Source organism: Rhodamnia argentea, chromosome 4 (assembly GCF_020921035.1).
Source record: "Rhodamnia argentea isolate NSW1041297 chromosome 4, ASM2092103v1, whole genome shotgun sequence".
Classification (NCBI taxonomy): Eukaryota; Viridiplantae; Streptophyta; class Magnoliopsida; order Myrtales; family Myrtaceae; genus Rhodamnia; species Rhodamnia argentea.
Window position 1 is genome coordinate 29235818 of NC_063153.1, and position 20393 is coordinate 29256210.

General features: G+C 41.5%; 1 protein-coding gene and 1 pseudogene across 1 annotated transcript in view; both read left to right on the forward strand.

The window, feature by feature from the left end:
* The window catches only part of LOC115729093 (glutamate receptor 2.1-like), a 380267-nt gene that overhangs the window by 24133 nt on the left and 335741 nt on the right, over positions 1-20393 (forward strand). The window lies entirely within an intron of this gene.
* LOC115748831 lies at positions 16291-18686 on the forward strand (annotated as a pseudogene).

A 20393-nucleotide genomic window follows, 5' to 3' on the forward strand; every position in this document is an offset into this window, starting at 1 on the left:
GTTGAACAAGTCCAGTTCTGCATCTTCAGAAATATCCTCATCTTCCAGCCATTTGCCTCATTTGGAGAACACCTCGGACAAGGGATTTTTAAACATCTTTCCTCTAGCTTTCCACGCATCGGTGCCGATAAAGCGACCACTTCGGTGTCCACGGCGTCCTTGGTCTCCATAACAATTGTTTCGACTTCGGCTTCGACCTGTATTACCCCCTATCGTCTCTTTATAGCCCAGAGCTACCTTATGGTCATTAGAGCTCGGATTCAAAGGGTTATGGATCCCCCGACCGTATTTCCCTAATTCGGCATTCGGAATAAAACCATTTAAGAGTAGCATTCTTCCTGCCATAGTTATAGGTTTTGATAGCTCCGGAGTAGCTATTTTTGTATCTCGCGATACATGCATGACAGGTACGATGTCAAAAGTATGATAACTCAGTCCTTCCTCTTTTGAGGGTTCAATGTATGGAACCATTCCTTTTAACGAAGCGCGATGCTCTGTCTCGCCATGGATGGTGATCAGCCTGCCCCCGACCACAAACTTTACCTTCTGATGCGGGGAGGAAGGTACCACTCCGAATAAGTGAATCCACGGTCTTCCCGGAAGCAAGGTGAAGGCACTAGGAATGTCTAGAACTTGGAACGGTACGGAGAAGGTTATCGATCCAATGGGAATGTCCAGTTCAATCTGTCCCACCACATTCTTGGAGACTCCGTCAAATGACCGGATGGTAGCTTTAGATGTCTTGACGAGGTCTTCGTTTATCCCCAAGCTTCTCAAAGTGCTCGGAGGACAAAGATTAAAGGTCGAACCGTTGTCAATTAGGACGTGAGGCACTTCCTTTCTATGGCACTTTACGGCGATATAGAGAGCTCTATTGTGCACACATCCTTCCCTTGGAAAATCTTCATCCGAAAAGGAGATCTGGTCTTTCAAAAGGATAGCACCTATAAAGTCTCCGAGCTGAACTTCGTTAATGGTCTCCGGAACATACACCTCATCCAATACTTTCGGGAGAGCATTCTTATGCTTTTCAGAATTTTTGAAGAGATCCAAGAAAGAGATTTGTGCCGGCATTTTTCGAAGTTGGTCTACAACTTCGTATTCGCTAGTTCTCACGACCGATTGCAACTTTTCAACTTCTTCTGCGGATGGGACTTTCTTTTGAGAATCTGCCCCTCTTGGTGGATAACATCTTCCCGATCTTATTATGGCGTCAATCTCGCCCGTTCCATAATCCCAGTGAACCGCCTTCGGGTTATATTCTTCCACAAGCGGCATTTTAATCTTCACCGGCCCGACCTCCTCTTGAAGCAATTCTGACGTTGACGGTTTTTCCGAGGCGGACGCTTCCCAGTTATCCACCTTATTCAAGTCGATCACAAAGCGGATCGGGGTATCTACCATTCCGATCATCTCATCTTCATGGATATCATCGGGATTATGTTCTGGACATGGCCTTACTAGCGTGGCATTTTCTTCATCCAGACGCCTTTGCCTTTCCCTCCTAACTCTCGGGATTATTCCTTCAATTCTCATGCCGATCTCCACCGGATGTTGGAATGAAGAATACGTGTATGCATACATGCGGTCAAAATATTCTGCCGAAAGTGACTTGAGCACGAACTCCAGCATCTCCCTTTTTGACAGTGACGGTTGCACCATCATAGCATGCTTCTTCCATCTCCTAGCAAAGAGCTCAAAACTCTCATCTTCACTTTTTCTGATGTTCAACAAATTGGCCTTGGTGAAGTACCCTCGATCCCGAGCTTCAAAGTGCCATATAAAGTGCTCTGATAAATCTTCCCGACTTGGGATACGGTTTAAGTCGATGGACTGGAACCGAGCCAATGCAATACCCTTCAAACCGTGCTTAAAATTCTGAATTAGGGTTTCATCATCCTCGTGGTGGCCAACCATTTGGCGGAGATAATATGCGATATGTGCTAGAGGACAACCAGTGCCGTCGTACTTGATACGGAAGGTTACTCTTGGGTTCACGCCTTGGGGCGGAACATTTCTAGCTTGGGTGATTGGCACAATCAGCTCTTTTAGCTCATCCATCTTCCTTGATACGTCGCCACTCTACTCTTGTAGCAACATGATCTGTCAATTTTGTATTTCCATAGCCCACCTTATCTCCAGAATTTTCATATTCTCTTCTACCGCCATGGCGTTATTCTTATCCCCCAACCGAGATAGCTTCGCTACCATAGTCGTCAAATGACGTATATGGGTTTCCAAATTGGAAAGCCGCATACCAATCTCCCGATTTCCTCATTCATATTGAGGAACCGCTTGATTCTTAGCTTCATCAATTGTTCCGACGAACTCGTCGCTTTCGGGATCATCCATGCCACCCTAACCGTCGGGAACTATATCTCCAGGATCAACGAAAAAGCTTGGTGGTGCCAAATACAAGACTTTAAAGTTGTAACCGCCACTATCTTCTCCGAGATTATCAATTATTTCGCCTCTCTCAAGAGCTTTCTGCATGAATCTTCTATCACCTTGGCGGGCCTTTTCAAGGCTAAGTTCATACTCGTCTATCTCTTCAATTTCCTGGCCATCTCGGATATTCATCAAGTATCCCGAGGGTATTTTCCAGACACCTCCCCTCGTAGCTTTCATTATGAACTCCTCTGACGCCATATCTACGGTCACATAAATTTCCTTAAAAGTGACGTCTTCCATTCTTCTAATGACGCCCAAATTGATTAGCTTTTCCAAGCATGCCTTCTTTTGTTCCCGAGAAATACTCTCTCCTTCCGGGTATTGCGAGGCCAACGCCTGGATGTCTTGCATTTTACGTACATCCATTATAAATTCTAGAGTCTGCTCCTCTTCACCCTCAAATATCGCGTTCACTTCGCGATGTTCGAGTAGAGGGTTACGTTGCACATTTGGTTCAGTCTTATCAAACTCCAGGACCTTACCATCGATCAAAGCTTGTATCTTATACTTGAGAGCAAGACAGTTGTCCACATTATGTCCCTTTTCTCCCATGCGGTACACACAAGTCCGAGTCTCATCAAACCCGGGGAACCTTGGAGGATTAGTTATGGGTGGTTCCTTTGCAACCAATCGGTTTTCCAGCAATATGGGTAGTAATTTGGACGGTGGTCAAGGCAGTGGAGTGAAGACAAGTTGGTTTCTTCTTGGTTCCAGCGGTCTAGAGGCGGTCCGAGAAGAAGCTCCTTGGGTAGGGGTCGAAGGCGAGAAATTTTTGGGTTTAGGCGGGTTAGGGACAAAGGCAACTTCTCCGGTTTGCTCCCTATTATCCCTTCTCAAAGGGTATTGGCGTTTGAAAAGTGATTTGGGTATCTTCTTCTCCCATAACGCCCATTCGTAGCGTTCCGCCACCTTGATCGGGTGCGCAAACATCCGACACCCAGAGGTGTTCAACTTTTCGAAGTACTCAAAAGGCAATGCCTTGAGGAAGTGGTCTATCGGTTCTTCTTCGGGGATGGGCGGTTTTACCCGCACGCCCAATGCTCTCCATCTTTGCGCGTAGGCGCGAACGGCCTTATTCTTTCCTTTTACGGTTCTCAAAAGGTCTTCCCTCGTAAGGGTCATCGGGGTATTGAACTTGTATTGCCGAAGGAACTCGTCAGCCAGCTTGTCCCAATTGGCGAGCCTTTCTGGCTCGAGCTCGATAAACCATGCCAAGGCTGCCCCAGATAGGCTTTCTTGGAAAGTGTTAACCAGTAGTGGGATATTGTCCGAGAATTGGGACATACGGCACGTATAGTATTTTAGATGCGCCTTGGGACATCCAATCCCGTTATATTTCCTCACAAAGTCTGGTTCCTTGTAATCAACAGGAAGTTCAATCTTCTCAAACGGTGTTACTTTATCAAACCTTGAAAGCTCATACCCTCGACTTGCCAAGCATTCCTCAATCTTAGCGAGTCTTTTAATTTCCTCTTCCATTTTGAGGACTTGCTTCTCTTTCTTTTCCAGATCTATTACAACTGGAGGATCCTTAGGTGGTCGCTCCGGATTCAGAGTAGGATTGGCGGCAAGTGCCGGATTAGCATTTGCACCATCCGACGACCCCGAAGGGGCTCGGGGGTTTGGATCAATGGAATATCTCCCCTGACTAGCGATCATCATAGCCTTCATCTCTGCCACCATTGTGGCATTCATATTCATTTGGTTCTCGAGATTGCTCACACGGGGTGCGAGCTCTTCTTGCTCCATTCTCAATTAGCGCGTCTTGCTACGAGTCTTCATATTTATCAATCAACTGTTTTTCTGAACATTAAATCGGTATTGCGAACTTTCGGGGATTTGGAGATGTTAATCCGTGGTAATTGAATTTCCTATATTTATGCATGAAATACTCATAAAGGAATAATATGCATTTATTACATACCAAATTATTCAAGAGTAACTAAGAAAGATGACAAATATGCCAAACTAAATGGGGAATGGATCTATCCAAGTCGAGGACGCTTGCATTCTTCTTGCTCTTCCGATCCATCGGAATCCCATAAGTATGGATCTTCTCCTTCTTCGGACATCCAAAGCTCCGGATCTTTTGGAATGTACGGCTCCACTCCCGGGACGTACGGCACTATGTATTCGGGCTCATAGGACTCCACCTCTTCAATGCGAGGAGATACGCACTCGGGAATATACGGCTCCACTAATGATTGGCGATACTCCTTAAACTTCTGAATATACTCTTTAGAGGCCCTATGGATGTTCATCTCATCATCTAAGTAATCGGGCCATTCAACTTGTTGCAACGGTGAATTCTTCAAAGCATGGAGAATGAGCTTGATCCAAGCCCGATACAACTTCTTTGCTTCCTTAGTGAGCTTTCCTCGTGTTATGTTAAACGAGAAGATCCCGAGACATACATCCGGTGGTATTTGTTGTAGAACTCTAAATTGTTTCACCACATGAATGGGATAATAAGCCACAGCACCGGTACACCCCAATAAGGGGATAGGGCTATCTTCAACACCAATGATACGAGCCTCCAAGATCTTAAGCCAAGTCAAACGCCATCGAATATGCTCGGGCTTTAAATTAGCCAATAGCTCAACCCACTTCTTGAAAGAGTATTTGGGTACGAGGGATTGACACTTGAGGAAGGATTTAAGAGGATGAACATGTTCATTGATTTCATAGCACCCCACTCGAAGTTGGAAAGTTTTCACATGGGAAACGAACCACATGTGAAGTAGTCCGTTGGATGCTTGGAAAATGGCCTTTTTGGAAGTTTTGAAACGATTTAAAGAGAGGAAAGTTTCAGCTATAATCATATAGGAATAATTCCAGTGGCAGCATGCTTGTCGAGCTATATGAGCTATGGAAGGGTCAAAAGTGGTCCTTGAAGTGGGAAATAGAACAAATGCAAAGAAGGCTAGAATGAACACCTTTCCCGATTTATGACCGGTTTCGGCGGGTAGGGAGGAATAGTTGTCAAAAAGGAAGGAGAAGGTGAATCTACCGGAGTTGGACTTATAAACTTTCTCTATTTCGGAGGTTTTGAGACGAAGAAAGCTTAATAGAGATTGGATAGAATCCATGTCAAGAAGGGGTTGAGCTATATGATCGTCAAACTTGGCTCCAATGATAGCAGAATACTCCTCAAGCGTAGGAGTCAATTCGAGACCTTGGAAATTGAACGTCATTGTGTACATGTCCCATGCCTTGGCCAAAGCTTGAATAAGGGCCAGTTGATATTCAACTTTGATCAAATCCACCAATCGTCCCAAGCGCCCTTTAACGTATGCCTTGTTGATTATGTCGAGGCGTTCCCACCATAGAGAGAGTTCTTTGCGTGGTACCGAGATGATCTTGATGTCTTCATTCCCCATGATCTAGCATGTATAAAATGATGATTCTAATGTCAATTACCACGGATCATAATGTATATGCATGGAATGAGATGCAAATGCACTAACCAAATTCCATGTCATCTTTTGGTAACATGAGGGTCAGCTACTCCCATTTGACCCAAATAAGCCAAATAGGGTAGTTATGGACCAAATCTCACCCAAAGATGGCATGTAATTGATTAGGATCGTTTAAGTGTAATCGGGGTAGAAAGTCACTTTTACAACTTAAAATTTGACAACTCACGAAATTCACAAGTCTAATACAAGATAAAAATGTCTAGAAATGTTCGATCAATATATGTCAAGGAAAGCATGTAAATGACTCAAAGGAAATGTAATAAACCCTAGAAATTGCCCCAAAGTCCAACTATGACTAGGTAGTCAAGTCGGTGTCCTCATCCGATGATATCTTCACTATCTCGGGAAGCTCGACATCTTCATCATCATCCGAAGATATGACAACAATTTCTTTCTTCTTGATTGGAGAACGCTTCGGGGATGTTTTGGTCGTGCGAGGCTTCTTCATCATTTTCGCATATAACTCTTGAATTCTCTCTTTTTCTCGTTTGTGCTCCAAATGGCGCGCACATCATGTATAATCACAGCTCTCGCTATGAGTGCGGTTTCGTCCATTGAGCTCTCTTCCATGAACAAATCCAAAGACTCGGAAAGTAGCGGGCACTCGGTCCTTACGTCGAATAATCCTCTGCTCCCATGTGAATGTGTCGGGGACCTCAACCTAACTTGGGGCGTCATCTATCCTAAAAAGGAAAATTAACTCTCAACCCCGATCACTTAAACGATCTTACAAATTGCAATGACATGCTTGTAAAAATGCATGATATGCGAAATTTAAATTTACAAGTTCGAAATAAAGAGGGTAAAAAGCCTTACCAACCGATATTACTTTTTTTTTTTTTTTTTATTTTTGGTTTTAGGTATACCAACCATCCATTTCACATGCGCATGAGACAAGCGGGGTTTAACTCTAAAGAAATCAAGAAGGCTCGGGTAGGGACCTAAAAAGGTTCCCGCTATACGAATCGATGAGCCGCCCACAAGCGCAATCAAACAACAAATGGGTAGGATCATCAATCTCGCATAGCGAGCGGGATTAAATATGGTCAACCCAAGTGCAATCAAACACAGGAGCTTCGCATACCAATCCCTATCTATGGCGACCTAAAGGGTAATTTCGCGGCTCGAGTTTAGGCGCTTGTGTGTGTCGTGTCGTGATCCTCAAATTATGCAAGACATTCACAACAGTTTATATTCAAAACACCGCTTCAATACGTGCATAAATAAACACACAACTCGAAACACCATATCCGCATCAAAAAGGTTAGCAAAGACGCCACCCCTTATAACTCTCATCCGCATCAACATTTAACACTTTTCGTTAGTAGACGTACCTTATCTTCAAGAGCATCTGCATAAAATGGGGTTAGAAAATACTCAACATTTTTATCGGCTTAAGTCCTCTTTAATGGTTTGGTAACCATTCGTATCCCCAGCGGAGTCGCCGATCTGTCGCGACCCTCCTTTTCATCCGTAGCGAGGGTTAACGAGCCGATCATTTGTAGACCCTGGTTGTCGGCGGGATCTTTAGGATCGCGGGCCTCTCCCAAGACCCATTACTCGAATTGCGATGTGAAGAAAATTTTATCGAAATCGACCTTAGTGTAGTCGGGTGGCATGTGCATAGTGTACATGCATTTTGGAGTCACCACTGATCAATTTATTGGAGGGTATGATTGGAAAATCCTACCGAGCGGTCGGGAGAAACCGTTCGGTTCTACGAAAACCAGAGATTTGGGTCCGGGGACTTGGTTACGCCGAGATTTTCATTGACGCCCTTTCGGGTACCGATATTGAGTGATTTTCTAACCTAAGAATTCATACAGATGAAATTTCGGGTGAGGTAAGCCCTAACGATCTAAGGTATCATGCATATAGGAATTTTCTACCCTAACAGTCATAATCATGAAATTTAATGCACAATCAAAGTAATCAAAATCAAATCAATTAATCATGTATATGCATCTAATATGACCCTATCGGTCCACAGAAATGTCAAGTTTGGGTTCCGGGGTAGTTCGGGAAAATTTGGGGCGGAAGGCCCGGAAGGGTAGAATGGTCATTTTTGGGGGTTCGGGACTCGAAAATCACAAAATCGGGGTCGGGCCAGTTGAATGTGCCTATTTCCCATTTTTTGTGATTTTTCAGAATTTTTCTAATTTTCTCTATTTTTTTGGATTTTTTATTTATTTTCTAAAAAGGTTGGGAATTTTCCGGATCGATGTGAATTAACCCTCGAAATCTCAAAAATTCTCGATCCGGACTATAAGAGTCCCTAATCGATCTAGAAATTTTTAGAAATTTTTTGGGAAAATATGGGAATTTTTGTGAATTTTCTATGAATTTTTGGATTTTTTGGAAATTTTTATGTATTATTTATTTATTTTTTTATATTATTTCCGGACCGGGTTAAACCGGTCAATGACTGGTCAACCCGGTCCGGACCGCTCGCAAGTTGCTCGACATCAAAACGGCACCGTTTGCTATTTATTATTATTATTTTTTATTTTCTAACTAAATTTCAAATTTCCGAATATATGAAAAATGGAATAGACGGCCGAGATCAGTTCTAGATTTGATCTCGGCCGTCAAGCCTTTACTAAACAAAACGACGCTGTATTTAGTATTAAATGGACGGTCGCGATTAAAACTCGAATCTAATCTGGATCGTCGATCCTTCTTACCCAAAACGACGCCGTGTCGTTTAAACCCTGAACGGTCACGATTAGATCTTGAGGCTCGATCTAAGCCATTCATCTCTTCTTCAATCGGAACGACGACGTATCTTCCCTAAGCACAAAAACGACGCCGCATCTAATAAACCTTTGAACGGTCACGATTCATCCCGCATTCGATCTGAGCCGTCCATTCCTTCTCATGCTAAAACGACGCCGCTCCACTTATATAAAACGCCACCGTTTTGTATTTATTGTATTTTCTATCTAATAATCGAAAATATAAAAATATAGATCCGACGGCCTAGAATCAAACTCAACTATTTATTAGGGCCGTTGGATGAAATCTAACTCGGCTCGCCCGCGCCAACGACCGAGCCGAGTCGGCGACGAGCCGGACCTATCACCACATGACACCTAAGCTTGTTTGACTCGTTGATCGCCACGTCACCTTCGTCTTCTTCCTCTCGACGACGCCTAATGGATGGCCGGAATTGTTTCGGCGAGATCTAACGGTGAGATCTCGCTGGATTGATGCGAAACCACCGCCGATCGACTCAACTCATCCCTCGGATCAACATACTCGAAAATCAAACAACTTCATCCACGAAATCACGACTAATCAAGCTTACACAGTATCAATATCGCGAAGTTCAATTAGGCAACACAGAGCACAATAGGTCAATTCCTTCATACAATAGCATCACGGGAGGTCTAGAATGCTTACCTCGAACTCGGATCGAGTTCACAATGGCCGGATACGCCGGGCCGGTGTTCGGCTAGACCGAGACAGGCGGTAGGTTCAACTCGTGGTGTTTAGGCAAAATAGATGCAAAAATGATATGCGAACATGATCAGAAGTACTCTAGGAACAAAAGGCACAAACTAATTGAAAGAAACATGCTCATGAAGTTGATGTACCATGATCGCACAATGAGGAGAATCGAAGTTCAACTCACCGGTTTTGGATGTTGCAAGCTGATCCGGATGGTGCGATCGCTTCTTCGGGGCACCGGGGAGCTTCTGGAAGTGGTTTGGTAGCTCGAGATTGCCTGAGATGATCGAACGAGTGGCTCACGGTTTCAGCTCCGGCGACGTGGCAACGGTGCTCGCGAGAGCGTCTCTCTCTATCCCTCTCTCTATTCTGGTAGTGAACGAACACAAATGAGCCCCTCTCGCTCGGGAATCTTCCTCGCCCTTTTATACTTGCATTTCGAAATTTGGCGCGTCGGGTGAGCTTGAGTCGGTGATGATCCACACGTGCTGCCCACGTGATTTTTGGTTGCCTGAGGTCGGACGGCGACGGACAAGATATACTCCATTTGGTTCTCCATTGGTCGTGAATTGTGTTTGAATTTATGCATTTTGCGGAATGTTGACTTTTTGCACCGCTGCGACTTTGATCGGCTCACCGGAGCTCCTCCGGCGACCATTGATCATGCCACCGGTGGCAATCGATTCCTCTCATCCCGAGGAACAAAAACCCCACCATAATCGGATCAATTAGGGTCCATTAGCCTATCAATTTGATCATCAAAATCCAACCAAGACTTGTTCATCGCGCGAGTGTTACGAGGAAGAAGATGCATTGTTCGGGACCGGTTCGACCGGTCCCTCTTGTGATCGACCGTGTCGAACCAGGTTCGATACAGTGGATTTTGCAAAATTTTCAAAATTAATCAAAATTGGTTGGGAATTTTTACAATTAAACCTCAAAATTCAATTTAGGGGCCTGAATATCATCTAGAAATGTGATTTTGCCCAAAATTTTTCATCAATTTCTATAGAAGCCCCAAATTTTTCTAAATTCCCAAATTGGAGAAAACTCCAATTGACTGCGAAATTGATCAAATTGGATCGTGCAACCCATGCCAATCGATTCAGAATGTGTAAAAACCTAGGGGGATGGACCAATTTTACCCCGAAAGTCCCTCAATTAAAAGTAATTTCAAAAATTGGCAAGTAGAGGGACTAAATTGCAAAACTTTTGGAAATTCTTGTGCAATTCATGCAATTGAGGGTGCAATTGATCAAATTGAAACTTGGGAGGACTGCAATTGAATGTCTAAACTCTAAATGTGCAAAAATTGCAAATAAAAAGACTCAATTTGTATTTTTTATGCAAATTCAACTCTAGGCATTGTCAAGAAACACCTAAAATTGAACTCGATTTTTGATTTTTTGTGAGGTCATTATGAAAAAGGAATTAAAATAAAAATATTGGGTATTTTTCTATATTTTTGTGACCTCGAAAAGTATTTTTTTTTTAATTTTCTAATATTTTTCTATTTTCCGAAAATATTAAAAAATGTGAAAAATACAAAAAAAATTTGTTTGTTCAAAATTGGTTCCTTATGCTTGGCCAAGGCTTCCAATCTTGATTTTTCAATTTTTTAATTTTTGTGAATTTTTGGAAATTTTAGAAAATAAAACTAAAGGAAAATTGATTAAAAATCGGGTGTCAACACATGGCAACGAAAAAACCAGGTACGCCCTTAATATCTTGTGTTAAATAGTTTTACAAATGGGAGTTATAAGGGGTGGAGTGTATGCTAACCCTAGTTTTGTATGGAGGCGTTGAGGATGAATATTTTTAATTTCACATTGAAGCAATGTTTTCCTTAAAAATTGTAGTGCATGTTCTTAATGTTTTAGCACTACAATCTTGCACACGCATCTTGCGACCAGACTTGGGTCGCAATTTAGGAATATCTACGATTGTATTGAGAGGGATCCAAAAGATTGCAAGAATAAAGGTTGCCCTTTTCAATCTCGAAATTTCTTTTGGCAATGAAAGTGTTCGTTTTTTCCTAGGAGACTGCTAGACTATGGGACGACCTTTCGATCGACCCGACCTTAGTCCGTGAGACTAAGATTAGTTGGTTTACTTGGTCACATTTATGATTAATTGTAGCCGTCAAATCTCATATAGCCATGTCCACGTCTTAGTGATTGTTGTCACCTTTCATTGCTCAAGTGAGTTTCCTATACGTTTTATCTCTAAATTCATATACCCCATCTATTTCTGACTTCATGTCGATCCTTGGCAAGTGAGTCAATCTTGGTGTTATTCAGACGGAGAGAAAGAAACATATAAGAGGATATTTCGCAAAAAGAGACCAAATTTTCCCTCTTCACAGCGCCCCTTGCCATCACTGCTGGCACCGCCTCTGTTGTCAAACCTTACCCATCGCAGCTCCCGCAGGCCGCCCGACGTGTGGCTTTACCAGCTTCCCCACTTGCCGCCCATTATACCTACGGCTAGACATGGCCAAATGGACCCGGAAGCCTAGAACCGGCCCTTTGACCGAGCCCATGGTTCCAACCCGGAAACGGAACCGGCTCGAAAAAGCCGGTTCCGAGTCGATTCATACCCATTTTTTTTTAAAAAAAAGGGGGAGGCACGAGGAAATAGCTGTTGGGCTCGGGAACCGGCAGCTTCGAACCGGAGGTGGAACCGGGCTGAAACTGTCCGTTCCATCTTTTCGTGGAACCGGAACCGCCGATTACGAGAACCGGCGGTTCGGTCGAATCGGCCATGTCTACCTGCGGCTGTTTTGGAAGATCACCAGCAATCATCCGAGCGAAGCGATCCACATCAACGAGTCCCAACCACTCCTACATTGTTCGAGCCACACCGGCTGCCTGCAGTTGCATCTTACCGCCATTCCCACATGCATCTTTTGCCGACGACAAGTTCCAACCAATTCCTGCGGTGAACCACCAACACAGCAGCTCCGGCTCGGCCGATCAAGCTCCCGGTGTCCTCCTTGCGTTGACTAGTTGCAAGCATTAAATATTAAAAACTATATGCAAAAATTCAATCGTTGATGGATTTTCAAGTTTTATGATTCTCACGACAAGTAAGATGAAGTCGTATCTTTGTTCATTGCAATTCTTCAAGAACGATTGACGCAGAAAATAGAGACGATGAAGACTTGATTTCTCTTCCGAAACCCTCTTGCCGACACCTAAATTTTGATTTTTTTTATTGCATAAAAATTAGAGACTAACCTTAGTCTTATAAAAATATTTAAATCTTTTTTTTTATATATGTCAATTTAATTTTCCGCACTCTTACATTTGCATTTAACTGAGATCTCCGACAGACGAACCACATTGAGTCTTGCTTTCTGCACAAGCACCTAATGAAGAAAGAGAACTCATGGACTTCTTCTCCGGTCTAGCTGCATGTGATGCATTTTATGTTCAGCCGCAATTGTCAGAAGCAGACGAAGAAGAAGATTGCACATGGACTCCGTCTTGCACTTATTTCTCTCTATGCGTTGGAGACAAAGAAAGCAGTAGAGAGAGAACGTGCAGTTTTTGTTGACTCTCTTTCCTTGGCACTAATACGGAGTTGCTTTAACTAGAATCAGAGGGGACATTTGTTCAAACAGCATAAAATCCCGCTACTTGCACATTAATTGAAGTAGCACATGACATGATGATGGTGGGGCCACAATTTGGGAAGGAGTCGTAAAATATATGTATGAGTTGTAATTAGCTAGATTAAAGATTATGCCGTTTTTAGGATTCTGTAACATCCTGAATTTTCATTATTCTAAAAATAATTAGAAAGTAAAATAAATCTTCTTGACATGTTCTTTAAGGAACCTTTAGAAGAGGCTATTTCATAACTTTTCGAGAAAGTTATTTCGAAATTTCTCAAGGATGCCACTTAACTTATTTAGGAAGTTTTTCAAAAAATTGTATTAAAAAATATAATATGAAGAATAGTTCTTGAATTGATATTCATAAATCAAATAGAATAGGGAAGTCAATATTAAGTCAATTGAGTTAACGACAAGTCAATTTTCTAAAGGATAAAAATAAAGTCAATGCCATGTCAATTAAGTTTTCCTAAAGGATAGGAACAATGCCATTTTCAAGCATTTAAAGATAGGATAAAATCAACGTCGTTTTCAAGTAATTAATTATATGATAAGATTAACATCGCTTTTAGATAATAGGATAAGATCGATGTCGCTTTCAAATAATTAAAGATATGATAAGATTAACGTCACTTTCAAGTAATTAATGATAGGATAATATCAACATTACTTTCAAATAATAGGATAATATCAATGTCGCTCTCAAGTAATTAATGATAGGATAAGATCAATGTCGTTTTCAAGTAATTAATGCTAGGATAAGATCAATGTCACTTTTAAGAACAAAGTCAAGAAACTATAAATAAGTTTACACTATAATACTAGCAAAGTCAACAAATTACAAGTGAGTTCACACTATAAGATTTATAAAGTCAACAAACTATAAATAAGTTCCCACTATAGGATTGACAAAGTCAAGATGATATAAATGCATTCACATTTATAGAAAACTTGACAAAGAAGCTATCTTGTAGCTCCTCCAGAAAGTCATCTCGTAACTTCTTGAGAAAGTTATCCCGAAACTTATCGAAGAAACCATTATCTTACTTATTTAAGAAGTTTTCTAAAAAAATTTCGTATTAGAAATCATGACATAAAGTAATATCTTTAGAATTAATATACAAGTCAATAGCAAGTCAATTAGAACATCTAAATTAAGGCCAAGTCAATTAAGAACATATAAGTTAATTTTCTAGTGGATAACCATCAAGTCACTTTCAAGCATTAATGATAAGGGATAACTATCAAGTCACTTTCAAGCATTAATGGTAAGGATAAACATCAAGTCAATATCAAAGAACCTTGTAAAGGAAGCTACGAAGCTTATGAGAGAGGCTAGGAAACTACTATAAATAGGGGTGTCGTTTCTTTAATTCCCATAACCACCAATTCTCTATCTCTTCCTCTTCCCCTACTCTCATGCCTATTCCCTCTCCCCTTACAAACTTCTACCGCCACCTCACGCCACCACCTTCACGTCACGTCACGTCACTTCTCGTCTTATTTCCTTATTGCTTGACGTAAGACACCATAATTCGGGTATCGTGTAAATGAGATTACTAGATCTAACACGATAACATTTGTTTGTTACTTATACAAAGCATTGCATTAGATTGACATGAATTGTGTGCATTTCGTGTGCGACACGAGATTATTGCATCAATGGAAAAAAGAGAAAAATAAAATAAAACCGCAAAAATAAATTTTTAAAAAATAAAAAAATATCAAAGTTGGTGTCTGTTGTGCCACATAGGCCGACCGATATCCACGTCAGAGATTTTCGGCCAACAGGACTAAATTGACAAATTGTCAAAAATTTTATGGGTCAATTGACAAAATTGAAAGGTTCATAGTTGAATTGGTAAAAGCACAACAAATTTAGGACTTTTTGGACAAATTTTTACGAATATATTTCATGAGCAAAAATTTCATCTTTCCTTCAAAATAAGAGATTTGGCTTACCCATGTCGGAGTATATGAGATTTTACCACCTTAGGAACATGTCGAATCATGAGTCTAATCATGACAAGTTCTCGTCAAAACATTCAACTTCATAAATATGAGTTAACGTCCCTATAAGAAATAGGAGAATTGATAACATTTTTCTGGTTAGTAAACTCAAGTTTCAATAATATTAAGGCTATGTTATTTTGCGGAAAATAACTTTTGAGAAAATGTTTTCTTGATTTTTCGGCGTTTGGTTCGTGAAAAATAAGCTAATCAAGGAAAACATGTTTCACCATGAAAAAACACCTTCAAAAGTGGAGAACATGTTATCCTCTTTATGAAAAGAGTAAAACATTTTTCCTCTCTTTCCTCCCTCTACCCCCACACATTTCTTTTCCTTTTAACTACTTAAAAAAATATTTTTTCGAAAAACTATTTTAATGAAATCTATTTAAAAAAATCGAGTTTGCTTAATAATTTTTATTTTTTTCTTTTCTTTCTTCTCTCGTTGGTCATAGGCAAGGCTTCGACTACCCCAAGGCGGGCGAGGCAAGGCCCGGCCTGGTTATTGTGCTTAGCCTCTCCTTGCCTAGCCGGATCTGGCGAGGTGAGGCTAAACTAGAGGGCGGCAAGGGCAAATCTCACCTGGCCGGCCAGATTTGGTTTGATTTTTGATGGCGAGCTCGAGCTTCGTGGCCTTGCCGATGGCTCGCTTGAGGCCGGCAAGGCTCAGTTGCCGGTTGCCCACCGAAGAAGAAAGGAGGAAGGAAAAAACATGAAAAAGATAAAAAAAAAAATAGTTATTTCCAACTTCAAGCGCCGATGCTTCCTTCTTCTTAAACATTGCCTATCGGTTGCATATCGGTCGGCTGCCTATTTTAATTGACTTCTGATGTGCCTTTCCCAATAGGTATTTCCATTGCTTGCCGTATTTTTATTGTTTCACCGTCTTTTCTGGTTCTCTAATGCAACACTTGATTTGATAAAGAACAAGCAAGTCCAAGCCATAATAGGCCCCCAAATTCAGGGCAAGCAGACTTCATCATTCAACTTGGAAGCAAATCTCATGTGCCGATCATCTCCTTTTCTACTACTAGTCCTTCCCTCGGTTCCATTCGGAGTCCGTACTTCATTTGAGCTACACAAAATGACTCGTCCCAAGTGAATGCCATAAGCGCGATCGTGCAAACTTTTGGCGGGAGAGAGGCGGTCCTCATATATGTGGACAATGAGTTCGGAGAAGGCATCATACCTTCTCTTATCGATGCTTTGGAAGAGGTTGATACGCGAGTGCCCTATAGGAGCGTCATTCCTCCTTCGGCCACAAACGATCAAATCCCGTTGGAACTCTACAAGTTGATGACGATGCAAACGAGGGTCTTCATCGTGCACATGTTACCTACCCTTAGTTCTCGGCTATTTGCCAAAGCAAAAGACGTGGGAATGATGAATGAAGGTTATGTGTGGATCTTGACTAATGGAATCACCGACCGATTGAGTTCGATGAATTCATCTGTTGTTGCTAATTCGATGCAAGGAGTACTGGGCATCAAGACTTATGTCCCAAACACACGAGGCCTACGCAACTTCGTGGTCCGATGGAAGAAGAAATTCCAACAAGACAATCCATCCGTCCTTAGTCCTCCATCGAACATCTTTCGGTACTATGCTTATGACACAGCACAGGCTCTGGCTATATCCATTGAGAAAATGGGAGCGGGGGATTTTACCTTCCAGAAGTCGAATGCTTCAATAGATACAACGGATCTCGACACTATTGGAGTCTCTCAAAATGGTGAGAAACTTCTCCAAGAACTAGCCAATACGACCTTCATCGGTCTCATTAGAAATTTTAGTCTCGTTGATGGGCAGCTCGAATCGTTAGTGTTCCAGATTGTTAATATCAATGGAAATGCGGTAAGAGGAATCGGGTTCTGGATGCTAAAAATGGGTTGCTAAGAGATTTGAATCCATCCAACAAAAGAAAATATTCCACTTCAATGAGTAATCTCGGAACGATACTATGGCCGGGAGATTTGACTGATGTTCCCAAGGGATGGGAGATTCTCGCGAATAGGACAAGCTTGAGAATCTTAGTTCCGGTGAAGGATGGCTTTTAGCAATTCGTGAAGGTGACTCCAGCTCCTAGCACAAACACATCCCAAGTCACCGGTTACTGTATCGACATCTTTGGAGCCGTGGTAGAGAAATTACCTTATGGTGTGCCTTATGACTTTGTTCCGTTTACCTTGCCCAATGGAAGTAGCACCGGCAGTTACAATGACATGATCGATCAAGTATTTTACCAGGTGAGCAACTGCTTGATTTGGTAGGATTACATGTCAAAACTTACTATGCTATCTTGTGGTTGACAAAGAAAACATTTCCCTTTCTTTTGTTGGAACAGAATTATGATGCATTGGTCGGTGATACGATGATCATCGCCAAAAGATCATTGCATGTGGACTTCACCTTACCATACACCGAATCAAGGGTTGTGATGCTCGTGCCATACAAGGACGACAAGAGCAAGAATGCTTGGGTTTTCTTAACGGATCAAATCGAACCTTACAATTTGCTTATTGTTGTAGGATGATGTGTGTGCTTACCCTTAATTTCGATTGCGGGGAAGAGAGTACTTAGCAACCTAGCAAGATTTGTTGTGATCGTGTGGGTTTTTGTGCTATTTATACCGACCCAAAGTTACACGGCAAGCTTGAGCTCTCTCTTGGTGGTGCAAAATCTTCAACCAACTATGACTAATGTGGATCGGCTCCTAAAGAGTGGAGGAAACATGGGTTACCGGGACGGCTCTTTCGTTTATGAAATGCTAAAGCAAATGAAGTTCAGCGAGTCCAGACTTAAATCTTATAAGTCCACTGCAGAATGCGATGCGCTTCTTTTGCATGGAAGCACAAAGGACGGGATCGCAGCAGCAATCGACGAAGTCCCCTACATTGAATTCGTTCTTTCTCAATATTGTAACAAATATACCACGATTCCCGCATTTAAGACTGCTGGATTTGGCTTCGTAAGTCCGGAGTCTCTCAATTCTAGCTAAATAAGAAAACCCTCAACAAAATCTCATGTCTTCCTTTTGGTTTGCTGATTTTCCCCAAAGGGTCTCGGCTAGTACCGGATATTTCGAGAGCAATCCTCAACGTAACTGAAGGGTCCGAAATGACAAATATCGAAAAAGAGTGGCTGACATCGAAAACCAACCGCCCGAATTCGACTACCTTGGTTTCATCCAAGAGCTTGAGTGTTGACAGCTTCATGGGCCTATTCTTGATTGCTGGAGCTGCTGCAGCTTTAGCTCTCTTCATCTTCATGGTCATGTTCGTCAAGAGATATTGGCATGTTGTTACAAGTTCTTCGGGTTCATTGCGGGAGAAAATGGTTGCATTGGGAAGAAGATTTCACCAAAGAGACCTTAATTCCCAGAATTTTAGTAAAGGCAGATTTAGAGATAGAAATGCGGAAGATGGTGGTATTGAGATTGGAGCTGTAGAAACTTTACAAAGCGCTGGCTTCCCCCCATCTCCATCAAGCGACTCCAGCCAAGTTGAAGACGTTTTGACCAATGATCAAGGCACATCATCCGTCGAACGAGGACTTCCTAATCTTCGAGACCGAGATATCGATAAACGCCGAGCTTCGTCAATGTTTAATTAAGAGCGGTAGATGCCTCTAGAACCTTATGTACTAAACTTTAATCCTTGAGTTTTTTTAACTTTGTACACTATGGGTGTGCTTATTTCACGGAAATTGAATGATGTAAAAAATATTTTCCTAAAATCAATCGCTTGTATCATCCGAAATACTTGGTCAACGAGATATATTTTCATTGTCGACATCGGTTTATGTATACACATTTTCATAGACGATGAACATATGTTTTGTTTCATCATTTTTGTAAGCGATACAAATGATCGATTTTGGGAAAATATTTTCTAAATCATTCATTTTTCGCAAAATAAACAGAACCTAAGATGCCAATATCTACCATTAATACTCCTTATAATCCGATCCCGGATACTATAGACCCAGGGGAGGTAACATGGAGGTGTTAGCTTTCTCTTATCCTATAATGTAATCAGCGAGTATTTAGATAGTAACAAAACACGACTTCTTATACCGGTTCCTGATATCTTCACATCATCAAAATCTTGTATATTCTCATCTTTTATGTAAATGATCAATGGACTCATGTCACATATAATACGCTTTTAAGTATTTGCTTATCATCACCACTTTGCATTTAATAAATGGAAGCATGATGAAAAATGAAAGAGATAATTAATTTAAAATCGTGAGTAATTAAATAATTTCCAAATAAGAAAACGTCCAAAAAATTATTTCTTTTGTTTCTTACTCAAGTTCTGTGTGACATCATGGAATTTCGACGTCCGTAAGAAAACTAGATTTGATGAATTTTAAATCAAGAATTCCAGCTTGGAAATAAATTTAGATTTTTGATGATTTAAGAGATAATAATTTGATTGTTCCGAGACATTGGTCAGAAAAAGTCAAGCTAGAATAGTTAAGTCATCGAGTCATAGTACCGAGACCCTTTGCGCTTGAACCTAGCCCCGGTCGAACATCCTCTCCCCCTTTTCCTCTCCATTTTTGTGTGGCACCCCTCCCCTACCACCATCATCCTCCCTCTTTTCTCTATTTTTGTGCCGCCAACCTCTATTGCCGCCATCCATCGAGCTCCGCCGGCCTCCGAACTCATTGCCACCTCGTCCGTTGTCCTCCGTGAGCCGCCCTCTACCTGTCGCGGACTGCCATTGGAAGCTCGACCTAAGAGACCCTCAAGCCCCGTACCGTTCGCACGATCCCCGTGCACTCGTGAGCAGCCGATCCACAAGCCCCATGCCGATTCGAGCCGCGAACCACACCACTCTTGTTGAGTTTGTGAGTCGTCAGCACCGCCGATCGTTCATCATTGCCGGTTGTTGAGTTTGTGAGTTAACCCCTAATCTCCGATTTGGTCGTTAATTACACTTAGGGTTTAATTTAATTAGTGTTAATCGTGGGTTAGATTAGTTTAATGACGATTTAGTTTAGTTAACCGTGGTCGGGTTAGATTAGTGACTATGGTTAAGTTAGTTGACCACGGTTAATTTAAGTCAACTCTGATTAGTTAAAGTAACCGTAGTTGTTTTATGACCAACCATGATTAGTTTATTTAACTCTAGTTATTTTAATTAATCTTGGTCGGTTTAATTACTTGACGTCGAATTGACTGAATATTGATGTGCTAATTAACCGGAGTTAGGTTAATTAATTAAGATGAGTTAGCTAGTTAAAGCTAGGCTAATTAATTAATGTAAACTTTAATTAATTGTGGTTGGACTAATTAATTATAATTGGGTAAATTAATTGAGATGAGTTAATCGATTGTAGTCGGGTTAATTAATTAAGGTGGATTTAATTAATTA